This window comes from Salvelinus sp. IW2-2015, unplaced genomic scaffold, assembly GCF_002910315.2.
Source record: "Salvelinus sp. IW2-2015 unplaced genomic scaffold, ASM291031v2 Un_scaffold3455, whole genome shotgun sequence".
Taxonomy (NCBI): domain Eukaryota; kingdom Metazoa; phylum Chordata; class Actinopteri; order Salmoniformes; family Salmonidae; genus Salvelinus; species Salvelinus sp. IW2-2015.
The window spans coordinates 2397-12830 of record NW_019944735.1 but is presented as its reverse complement, the minus strand read 5'-3'; the positions used below and the strand labels follow the sequence as shown (position 1 = coordinate 12830).

The following is a 10434-nucleotide window of genomic DNA, read 5'->3' as shown; positions in this document are numbered from 1 at the left end:
GTATATAGTAGTGGTCCATATAGTCCTTATATAGTGTTTATATATGTAATACTACTATGACAGAGAGTGTTCATAGTGTATAATAGTGTCCATATATCTCTATATAGTAGTCCATATAGTTTAATATATATTCATTTGGTAGAGTGTAATAGTGTCCATTATATTGTGTCATTATATGTCTTATAAGTGTAATATTAAGTGGTGTATAGTATAGTGGCCATATAGTCTATATAGTGTTTATATATGTTGTATATATAGGTTTCCACAGTAAGAGTGTATAGTGTCTATAATTATGTGTCCATATAGTTCCCTATAAGTGTATCAAATAGTTGTGTATATTATAGTGTCCAATATAGTCCTATATTAGTGTTTATTATAGTGTATAATATATCAATACAGTAGATTAGTGTATATTAGTGTATAATTATTATGTCCCATGATAGTCTATTGCTATAAGTATGTTTATAGCTGTTAATATACTACAGTAGCAAGTGGTATAGTGTCATTATAGTGTCCATTAAGTTTCTATATATGTTTTGTAATTATAGTGGTATATATATTTGTGTCCATAAGTTTCTATATATGTGTTTATATCTGTATATTATAGCAGTAGTAGTGTTAATATGTCTATATATTTTCCATATTAAGTCTATATGTTGTATATATGTGTTGATATATATGTGTCCATAAGTCTATATACGTGTTTATATCGTGTATATATACATAGAGTGATATAGTGTCTATATAGTGTCGCATATTATAGTCTATATAGTTGTTATTTAGTGTGTACATATTATGTTCCATAATTCCCTATATTAATGTTTATTGCTGTTTATACAATAAGAGTGTAGTTATTATGGCCATTTAGTAGAGTGTGTATAGTGTTGTATATATGTCCATATCATATAAGTTATATAGGTGTCATTAACGTTGTCAGTATTATTTAAGTTATATCGTGTCCATATAGTGTCTATAGTATTGTTTATATCGTGTATAATATACAGTAGATGTATAGTGTCTAATAGTGTACCATAATCTGTCTATATAGTGTATATAGTGTGTATATATATAGTGTCCATAATAGTCTATATAGTGTTTCATATCAGTGTATATATACAGTAGAGTGTATATGTGTCCATAAGTAGTCCTAATAAGTTATTATAGTGTGTTATATAAAGTAGAGTGTATATTCATTTCAATGAGTGTTATGTAATGGTCCATATAGTCTATAATAGTTTTAAGTGTATTACAGTAGGTATAGTCTCATAGTCTAGTGATATTATATATACAGAAAGTGTATATTTACAGTTGTTTATATAGGTGTTTACCATATAGTCCTGATATAAGTGTATATTAGTGTGTTATATAAGTGTCCATAAGATAATAGTTGTATATTAGTGTTCCCTATATAATTGTGTATATATATCCACAGTAGAAGTTGTATAGTGTATGATTATATTTGTCAAATACCTTTAGTGTCCATTATAGTTTTTATACATACAGTAAGAGTGTAGTAAGTGTCAGAACTTATAGTCTATATATATTGTTATATCGGTGTATATATATTCAGTAGAGTGGTATGTGTCCATATAGTTCTATATAGTGTATTATAGTGTATACTATAGTGTCCATATATCCTATATAGTGTTATATAGTGTAATATTATATCAGTAGATGTGGGTAATAGTGTCATAAGTGGTTTCTTTGCAGCAATTCGGCCATGAAGGCCTGATTCACGCAGTCTCCTCTGAATAGTTGATGTTGAGATGTGTCCGTTACTTTTATTTGGCCTGCAATTTCTGAGACTGGTAACTCTAATGAACCTATCCTCAACAACAGGGGTAACTCTGGGTCTTCCTTTCCTGTGGCGGTCATCATGAGAGCCAGTTTCATCATTGTGCTTGATGTTTTTTGCTATTGCACTTGAAGAAACTTTCAATGTTCTTGACATTTTCCGGATTGACTGGCCTTCTTGTCTTAAAGTAATGATGGACTGTCATTTCTCTTTGCTTATTTGAGCTGTTCTTGCCATAATATGGACTTGGTCTTTTGTCAAATAGGGCTATCTTCTGTATATCACCCCTACCTTGTCACAACACAACTGATTGGCTCAAACGCATTAAGAAGGAAATAATTCCACAAATGAACTTTTAACAAGACACACCTGTTAATTGAAATGCATTCCAGGTGACTAGTGTGCAAAGCTTTCATCAAGGCAAAGAGTGGCTACTTTTCACCTGGAATGCATTTCAATTAAAAGGTGTGCCTTGTTAAAAGTTAACAATGTTTTCCTTCTTGATGCGTTTGAGCCAATCGGTTGTGTTGTGACAAGGCAGGGGGGTATACAGAATATAACCCTATTTGGTAAAAGACCAAGTCCATATTATGGCAAGAACAGCTCAAATAAGCAGAGAAACGACAGTCCATCATTACTTTAAGACATGAAGATCAGTCAATATGGAACATTTCAAGAAATTTGAGAGTTTCTTCATGTGCAGTCGTAAAACCATCAAGCGTTATGATGAAACTGGCTTTCATGAGGACCGCCACAGGAAAGGAAGACCCAGAGTTACCTCTGCTGCAGAGGATACATTTATTAGAGTTAACTGCACTTCAGAACGCAGCACAAATAAATGCTTCACAGAATTCAAGTAACGGATACATCTCAATATCAACTGTTCAGAGGAAACAGCGTGAATCAGGCCTTCATGGTCAAATTGCTGCAAAGAAACCACTGCTAAAGGACACCAATAAGAAGAAGAGACTTGCTTGGGACAAGAAACACGAGCAACGGACATTAGACCTGTGGAAATCTGTTCTTTGGTCTGATGAGTTCAAACTTRAGATTTCTGTTTCCAACCGTCATTGTGAGATACAGAGTAGGTGAACGGATGATCTCCACATGTTTGGTTCCCACGTGAAGCACGGAGGAGGTATGATGGTGTGCCGGTGCTTTAATGATGACACTGTCTGTGATGTATTTAGAATTCAAGCCGTGATACGCCATCCCATCTGGTTTTCGCTTAGTGGGACTATCATTTGTTTTTCAACAGGACAATGACTCAACACACCTCCAGGCTGTGTAAGGGATATTTGACCAAGRAGAGAGTGCTGTATCAGATGACCTGGCCTCCACAATCACCTGACCTCAACCCAATTGAGATGGGTTGGGATGAGTTGGACCGCAGGGAGGAAAAGCAGCCAACAAGTGCTCAGCATATGTGGGAACTCCTTCAAGACTGGTGGAAAAGCATTCTAGGTGAAGCTGGTTTAGAGATTGGCAAGAGTGTGCAAAGCTGTCATCATAGCAAACGGTGGTTACATTGAATAATGTAAAATATATTTTGATTTCATCAACACTTTTTTAGTTACTACATGATTCCATATGTGTCATTTCATAGTTTATGTCTTCACTATTATTCTGCAATGTAGAAAATAGTACAAATAAAGAAAAACCCTTGAATCAGTAGGTGTGTCCAAACTTTTGACTGGTACTGTATATCTGTAGTGTCTGTATAGTATATTTATAATGTCTGTAGTGTATTTATAATGTCTATATAGTGTATATTGTGTCTATATAGTATATTTATAATGTCTATATAGTGTATATTGTGTCTATATAATGTAAATTTTGTCTGTATAGTGTACAGGGCATTCGGAAAGTATTCAGGCCTTATTCTAAAATAGATTAAATAAAAAAACATCCTCATCAATCTACACACAGTACCCCATAATGACAAAGCGAAAACAGGATGGAAGAAATTTTTGCAAATGTATTGAAAGTAAAAAACACAATTACCTTTATTACATCAGTATTCAGATCCTTTGCTATGAGACTCGAAATTGAGCTCATGTGCATCCTGTTTCCATTGAWCATCCTTGAGATGTTTCTACAACTTGAATGGAGTCCACGTGTGGAAAATTACAATGATTAGACACGATCTGGAAAGGCACACAACTGTCTATATAAGGTACCACAGTTGACAGTGCATGTCAGAGCAAAAACCAAGCCATGAGGTCGAAAGAATTGTCCGTAGGGCTCCGAGACAGGATTGTGTCGAGGCAAACATCTGGGGAAGGGTACCAAAACATTTCTTNATCAACTGTTCAGAGGAAACAGCGTGAATCAGGCCTTCATGGTCAAATTGCTGCAAAGAAACCACTGCTAAAGGACACCAATAAGAAGAAGAGACTTGCTTGGGACAAGAAACACGAGCAACGGACATTAGACCTGTGGAAATCTGTTCTTTGGTCTGATGAGTTCAAACTTRAGATTTCTGTTTCCAACCGTCATTGTGAGATACAGAGTAGGTGAACGGATGATCTCCACATGTTTGGTTCCCACGTGAAGCACGGAGGAGGTATGATGGTGTGCCGGTGCTTTAATGATGACACTGTCTGTGATGTATTTAGAATTCAAGCCGTGATACGCCATCCCATCTGGTTTTCGCTTAGTGGGACTATCATTTGTTTTTCAACAGGACAATGACTCAACACACCTCCAGGCTGTGTAAGGGATATTTGACCAAGRAGAGAGTGCTGTATCAGATGACCTGGCCTCCACAATCACCTGACCTCAACCCAATTGAGATGGGTTGGGATGAGTTGGACCGCAGGGAGGAAAAGCAGCCAACAAGTGCTCAGCATATGTGGGAACTCCTTCAAGACTGGTGGAAAAGCATTCTAGGTGAAGCTGGTTTAGAGATTGGCAAGAGTGTGCAAAGCTGTCATCATAGCAAACGGTGGTTACATTGAATAATGTAAAATATATTTTGATTTCATCAACACTTTTTTAGTTACTACATGATTCCATATGTGTCATTTCATAGTTTATGTCTTCACTATTATTCTGCAATGTAGAAAATAGTACAAATAAAGAAAAACCCTTGAATCAGTAGGTGTGTCCAAACTTTTGACTGGTACTGTATATCTGTAGTGTCTGTATAGTATATTTATAATGTCTGTAGTGTATTTATAATGTCTATATAGTGTATATTGTGTCTATATAGTATATTTATAATGTCTATATAGTGTATATTGTGTCTATATAATGTAAATTTTGTCTGTATAGTGTACAGGGCATTCGGAAAGTATTCAGGCCTTATTCTAAAATAGATTAAATAAAAAAACATCCTCATCAATCTACACACAGTACCCCATAATGACAAAGCGAAAACAGGATGGAAGAAATTTTTGCAAATGTATTGAAAGTAAAAAACACAATTACCTTTATTACATCAGTATTCAGATCCTTTGCTATGAGACTCGAAATTGAGCTCATGTGCATCCTGTTTCCATTGAWCATCCTTGAGATGTTTCTACAACTTGAATGGAGTCCACGTGTGGAAAATTACAATGATTAGACACGATCTGGAAAGGCACACAACTGTCTATATAAGGTACCACAGTTGACAGTGCATGTCAGAGCAAAAACCAAGCCATGAGGTCGAAAGAATTGTCCGTAGGGCTCCGAGACAGGATTGTGTCGAGGCAAACATCTGGGGAAGGGTACCAAAACATTTCTTCAGCGTTGAAGGTCCCCAAGAACACAGTGGCCTCCATCATTCTTAAATGGAAGAAGTTTGGAACCACCAAGACTCTTCCTAGAGGAGTAGAAGGGCCTTGGTCAGGAAGGTGACCAAGAACCCGATGGTCACTCTGATAGAGAAACTTGTTTCAAATGGTCTGAGAGTCCTTTAGGAGCCTTTTGGCAAACTCCAAGCTTGCTATCATGTGCCTTTTACTGAGGAGTGGCTTCCGTCTGGCCCCTCTACCATAAGGTCCTTATTGGTGGAGTGCTGCAGAGATGGTTGTCTTTCTGGAAGGTTCTCCCATCGCCACAAAGGAACTCTGGAGCTCTGTCAGAGTGAACATCGGGTTCTTGGTCGCCTCCCTGACGGCCAGCTCTAGGAACAGTCTTAGCGGTTCCAAACATTTTACATTTAAATATAATGGAGGCCACTGTGTTCTTGGGGACAGTCAATGCAGCATTTTTTTTTTGGTACCCTTCTCCAGATGTGCCTTGACACAATCCTGTCTCGGAGCTCTACAGACAATTCCTTCGACCACATGGCTTGGTTTTTGCTCTGACATGCACTGTCAACTGTGGGACCTTATATATGTGTGCATTTCCAAATCATGTCCAATCAATTTAATTTACCACAGGTGGACTCCAACCAAGTTGTAGAAACATCTTAAGGACGATCAATGGAAACGGGATGCACCTGAGCTCAATTTTGAGTCTCATAGCAAAGGGTCTGGATACTTATGTAAATAAGAATTWATYTTTTWGATTTTTAATACATTTGCAAAAAAAATCTAAAMATTTGTTTTTGCTGTGTCATTATGGGCTATTGTGTGTAGATTGAGGAGAAAWWTKTATTTAATACATTTTAGAATAAGGTCGTAACGTAATAAAATGTGGAAAATGGGAAGTGGTCTGAAAATTTTCTGAATGCACTGTGTAGTGTATATATAGTGTGTATATAGTGTATATATAATGTATATAAGTGTATATTTGTAGTGTATATTTATGTCTTCATGTGTTTGTGTTCTCCAGTCTGATCACCCATGGATTCGGGACTCCGGCAGTGTGTGCGGCTCTCAGCACCTTCCAGACCGTTCTAAGTGAGATGCTCAACTTCCTGGATAAACATTCTGCCACCGGGAACCCTGGGAAAACCTCTGGTCAGGAGACGGACAAGACCGGAACTGTCCGGAAAACCAGCGAGCTGCTCAATAAAGACGGCAAAGCTGAAAAGACAGAGTAGCCCTTTCCCTGTGCAGTGTACGTGCCTGTGTGTGATCCCTGGGAGGAGGAACTCATCTCTGTGGAGACTGACAGAGACATTTATTCATTCTGAACAACAGGAAGTAGGGACTTCTGGTCAGCGCCATCTGGGAGTCAACGGGAGAGGAGCGGGGTACACATGTACACACATACGCACACATWCACACAGTACGTTCTCCCTCTAGTCTCCACCTGAACAGTGCAATTAATGCCATTATTATGTTTACCGTTTTAGAACCAAGAGACTGGGTTCACTATGTTGGTGAGAGTGTGAGACTGGGTTCACTATGTTGGTGAGAGTGTGAGACTGGGTTCACTATGTTGGTGAGAGTGTGAGACTGGRTTCACTATGTTGGGGAGAGTGTGAGACTGGGTTCACTATGTTGGGGAGAGTGTGAGACTGGGTTCACTATGTTGGGGAGAGTGTGTGTGTGTGTGTGTGTTCATGTGCCTGTGCTTGTGCTTGTGTGTGTGCCTGTGCGTGCGTGCCTGCGAGTCCAGATTTCTGAGACTGAGATTTTTGTAAAGGTGACTATTCAGTTGCCATGGAAACATTTTGTTGTGCATGTCTATCTTTGTACACTCCCCAGAACTACAATTACGATACAAGCTCTTTGACCCTTCATAAACATTTGTATAGATATATATATAAATATTTAAATAACTTTTCTTGTAGGCTTTGAATTACATATACTGTATGTTAAAACCATACCTTCTAAATTACCTGTGTTCAATAAAAACTATTGATACATGTTCCTTCCTACTAGTTCCTGTGTAGTGTGTGGGTCAATCAATCAATCAACCAATAMACACACACGCACATAATTGCATACAACAAAATATRCAAGAATATGTTGAGGTATCGTATAATAACAGATCCTGGATGTGAATMCCTCTGTTAGAATATAAACAGTTGATTGAATACTCATCGGAAGAACTTCTGAAAAGGACAAACATGAAGAATGAAGACCTGACAGCAGTTCCCCAGGAGAAAGCTAGATAAAGCGATTTTTGCTAATTAAAAAAAATTAAATGAAATATGACATTTACTTAAAGTATTCAGACCCTTTAGTCAGCACTTTGTTGATGCACCTTTGGCAGCAATTACAGCCTTGAGTCTTCTTGGGTATGACGCTACAAGCTTGACAYACCTGTATATGGGAAGGTTCTCCCATTCTTCTCTGCAGATCCTCTCAAGCTCTGTCAGGTTGGATGGAGAGCGTTGCTGTAAAGCTTTTTTCAGGTTTCTCCAGAGATGTTCAATCGGGTTCAAATCCAGGCTCTGGCTGGGCCAATCAAGGACATTCAGAGACTTGTCCGGAAGCCACTCTTGCGTTGTCTTGGCTGTGTGCTTAGGGTCGTTGTCCTGTTGGAAGGTGAACCTTTGCTCCAGTCTGAGGTCCTGAGCGCTCTTGAGAAGGTTTTCATCAATGATTGCTCTATACTTTCCTCTGTTTATCTTTTCCTCAATCTTGACTARTCTCCCAGTCCATGCTGCTGCAAAACATCTCCACAGSATGCTGCCACCACCATGCTTCACCGTAGGGATGGTGCCAGGTTTCCTCCAGACGTGACGCTTGGCAATCAGGCCAAAGAGTTCAATCTTGGTTTCATCAGACCAGAGAATCATGTGCCTTTTACTGAGGAGTGGCTTCCGTCTGGCCACTCTACCATAAAGCCCCTGATTGGTGGATTGCTGTGGAGATGGTTGTCTTCTGGAAGGTTCTTCCATCTCCACGAAGAACTCTAGAGCTCTGTCAGAGTGACCATCGGGTTCTTTGTCACCTCCTGACCAGGGCCTTCTCCCCGATTGCTCAGTTTGGCCGGGTGGCCAGCTCTAGGAAGAGTCTTGGTGGTTCCGAACTTCTTCCATTTAAGAATGATGGAGGCACTATATTCTTGGAACTTTCAATGCCACATGACATTTTTTTTGGTACCCTCCCCAGATCTGTGCCTCGACACAATCCTGTCTCAGAGCTCTATGGACAATTCCTTCAACCTCATGGCTTGGTTTTTTGCTCTGACATGCACTGTCAACTGTGGGACCTTATATTGACAGGTGTGTGTCTTTCAAATCATGTCCAATCCATTGAATTTACACAGGTGGATCCAGTCAAGGATTTCTGTTTATTCATTTTTTTAATCTGCAAAATGTCTCCAGAAACTGTTTCACTTTGTCAGTATGGGGTATTGGTGAGTAGATTGTGGAGGATTTTTTTATTTATTTAGTCCATATTAGAATAAGGCTGTAAGTAACAAAATGTGGAAAAGTCAAGGGGTTGAATACTTTTTTATATTTTATTATATATTATTTTTTTTTTACCCTTCTCTCCCATTTTCGTCAATCGGTATCAATCGCTAGTAATTACTATCTTGTCTCATCGCTACACTCCCGTACGGGTCGGAGAGCTAGTTCGGAAAGCATTGCCGTCCTCCGAAGCCAACAACCAAGCCGCAGCTGCTTCTTTGAGCTCAGTGCGCCTCCAACCCGGAGCAGCCGCACCACTGTGTCGAGGAAAACATGGCACCTGGCCCCCCGTCTTAGCACGCACTGCGCCCGGCCCGGCACAGGAGTCGCTGAGCGCGATCGAGCAGAATCCCTACCGGCCAACCCTCCCTAACCCGGGACGACGCTAGGCCAATTGTGCCACGCCCCACGGACCTCCCGGTCGCGGCCGGCTGAGGCCTGGGGCGCCCGAACCAGAGACTCTGTGGCGCAGATAGCGCTTGCGATTGCAGTGGCCCTAGACCACTTGCGCCACCCGGAGGCCGGTTGATACTTTTGAAGGCACTGTAGATAGATAGATAGGATAGCATTTTCTACCTAATAGATATTTAGTCCTTGTTAATTTGGAAAACCTCATTGTGTTTGGTGTGTCATAAGTCAGTAAGGTACAACTCTGACTTTATAAACTGGAAACTATGTAAACTGGAAACCACACATCCTGAGGCTGCTTCATTGAGCTGGGGATTTTAACGAAGGCTAATCTGAAACAAAAACGTCCCTAAAATTCTATCAGCATATCGATTGCGCAACCAGAGGGTGGTAAACCCTGGATCATTTTATTCTAACTCTCCGTGACGCATATACAGGGCCGTCCCCCGCCCTCCTTTCGGAAAGCTGACCACGGGACCCCATTTTGTTGCTTCCGGCTACAAACAGAAACGAACAAGAAGCTTCCGCTTCCAGGTCAGCTCAAACGCTGGTTCCGGACCAATCTTGATTCCCACGCTTCAAGACTGTTCGATCACCGTTGGATTGGGATATGTTCCGATTTGCGTCAACAACCAACATTGACGAAATACGTTAATTCCGTGAGCGATTCATGGTAGAAAGTGCATCGAGACGTTATCCCACGCAACGATTAAAACATCCCAAACCAGAAACCTTGGATTTGTGGCAGCATTCGCGCGAAAACTGGAAAGCGCGAACCACTGCTTTTAACCAGAATAGCAAATGCGACCGAACATGACCGAAATACACAGTTTAGCTTATTCCCTCCACAAGGCAATCAAACAAGCTAAGTGCCAGTATAGAGACAAAGTAGAGTCGCAATTCAACGGCTCAGACACAAGAGGTATGTGGCAGGGTCTACAGTCAATCACGGATTACAAAAAGAAAACCAGCCCCGTTGCAGACCAGG

At 40.0% G+C, this 10434-nt stretch overlaps 1 pseudogene; it reads left to right on the top strand.

Moving 5' to 3' along the window:
* The window catches only part of LOC112075897 (transcription factor AP-2-delta-like), a 45676-nt pseudogene extending 38127 nt beyond the window's left edge, over window positions 1-7549 (top strand).
* The last annotated feature ends 2885 nt before the right edge of the window (window positions 7550-10434 follow it).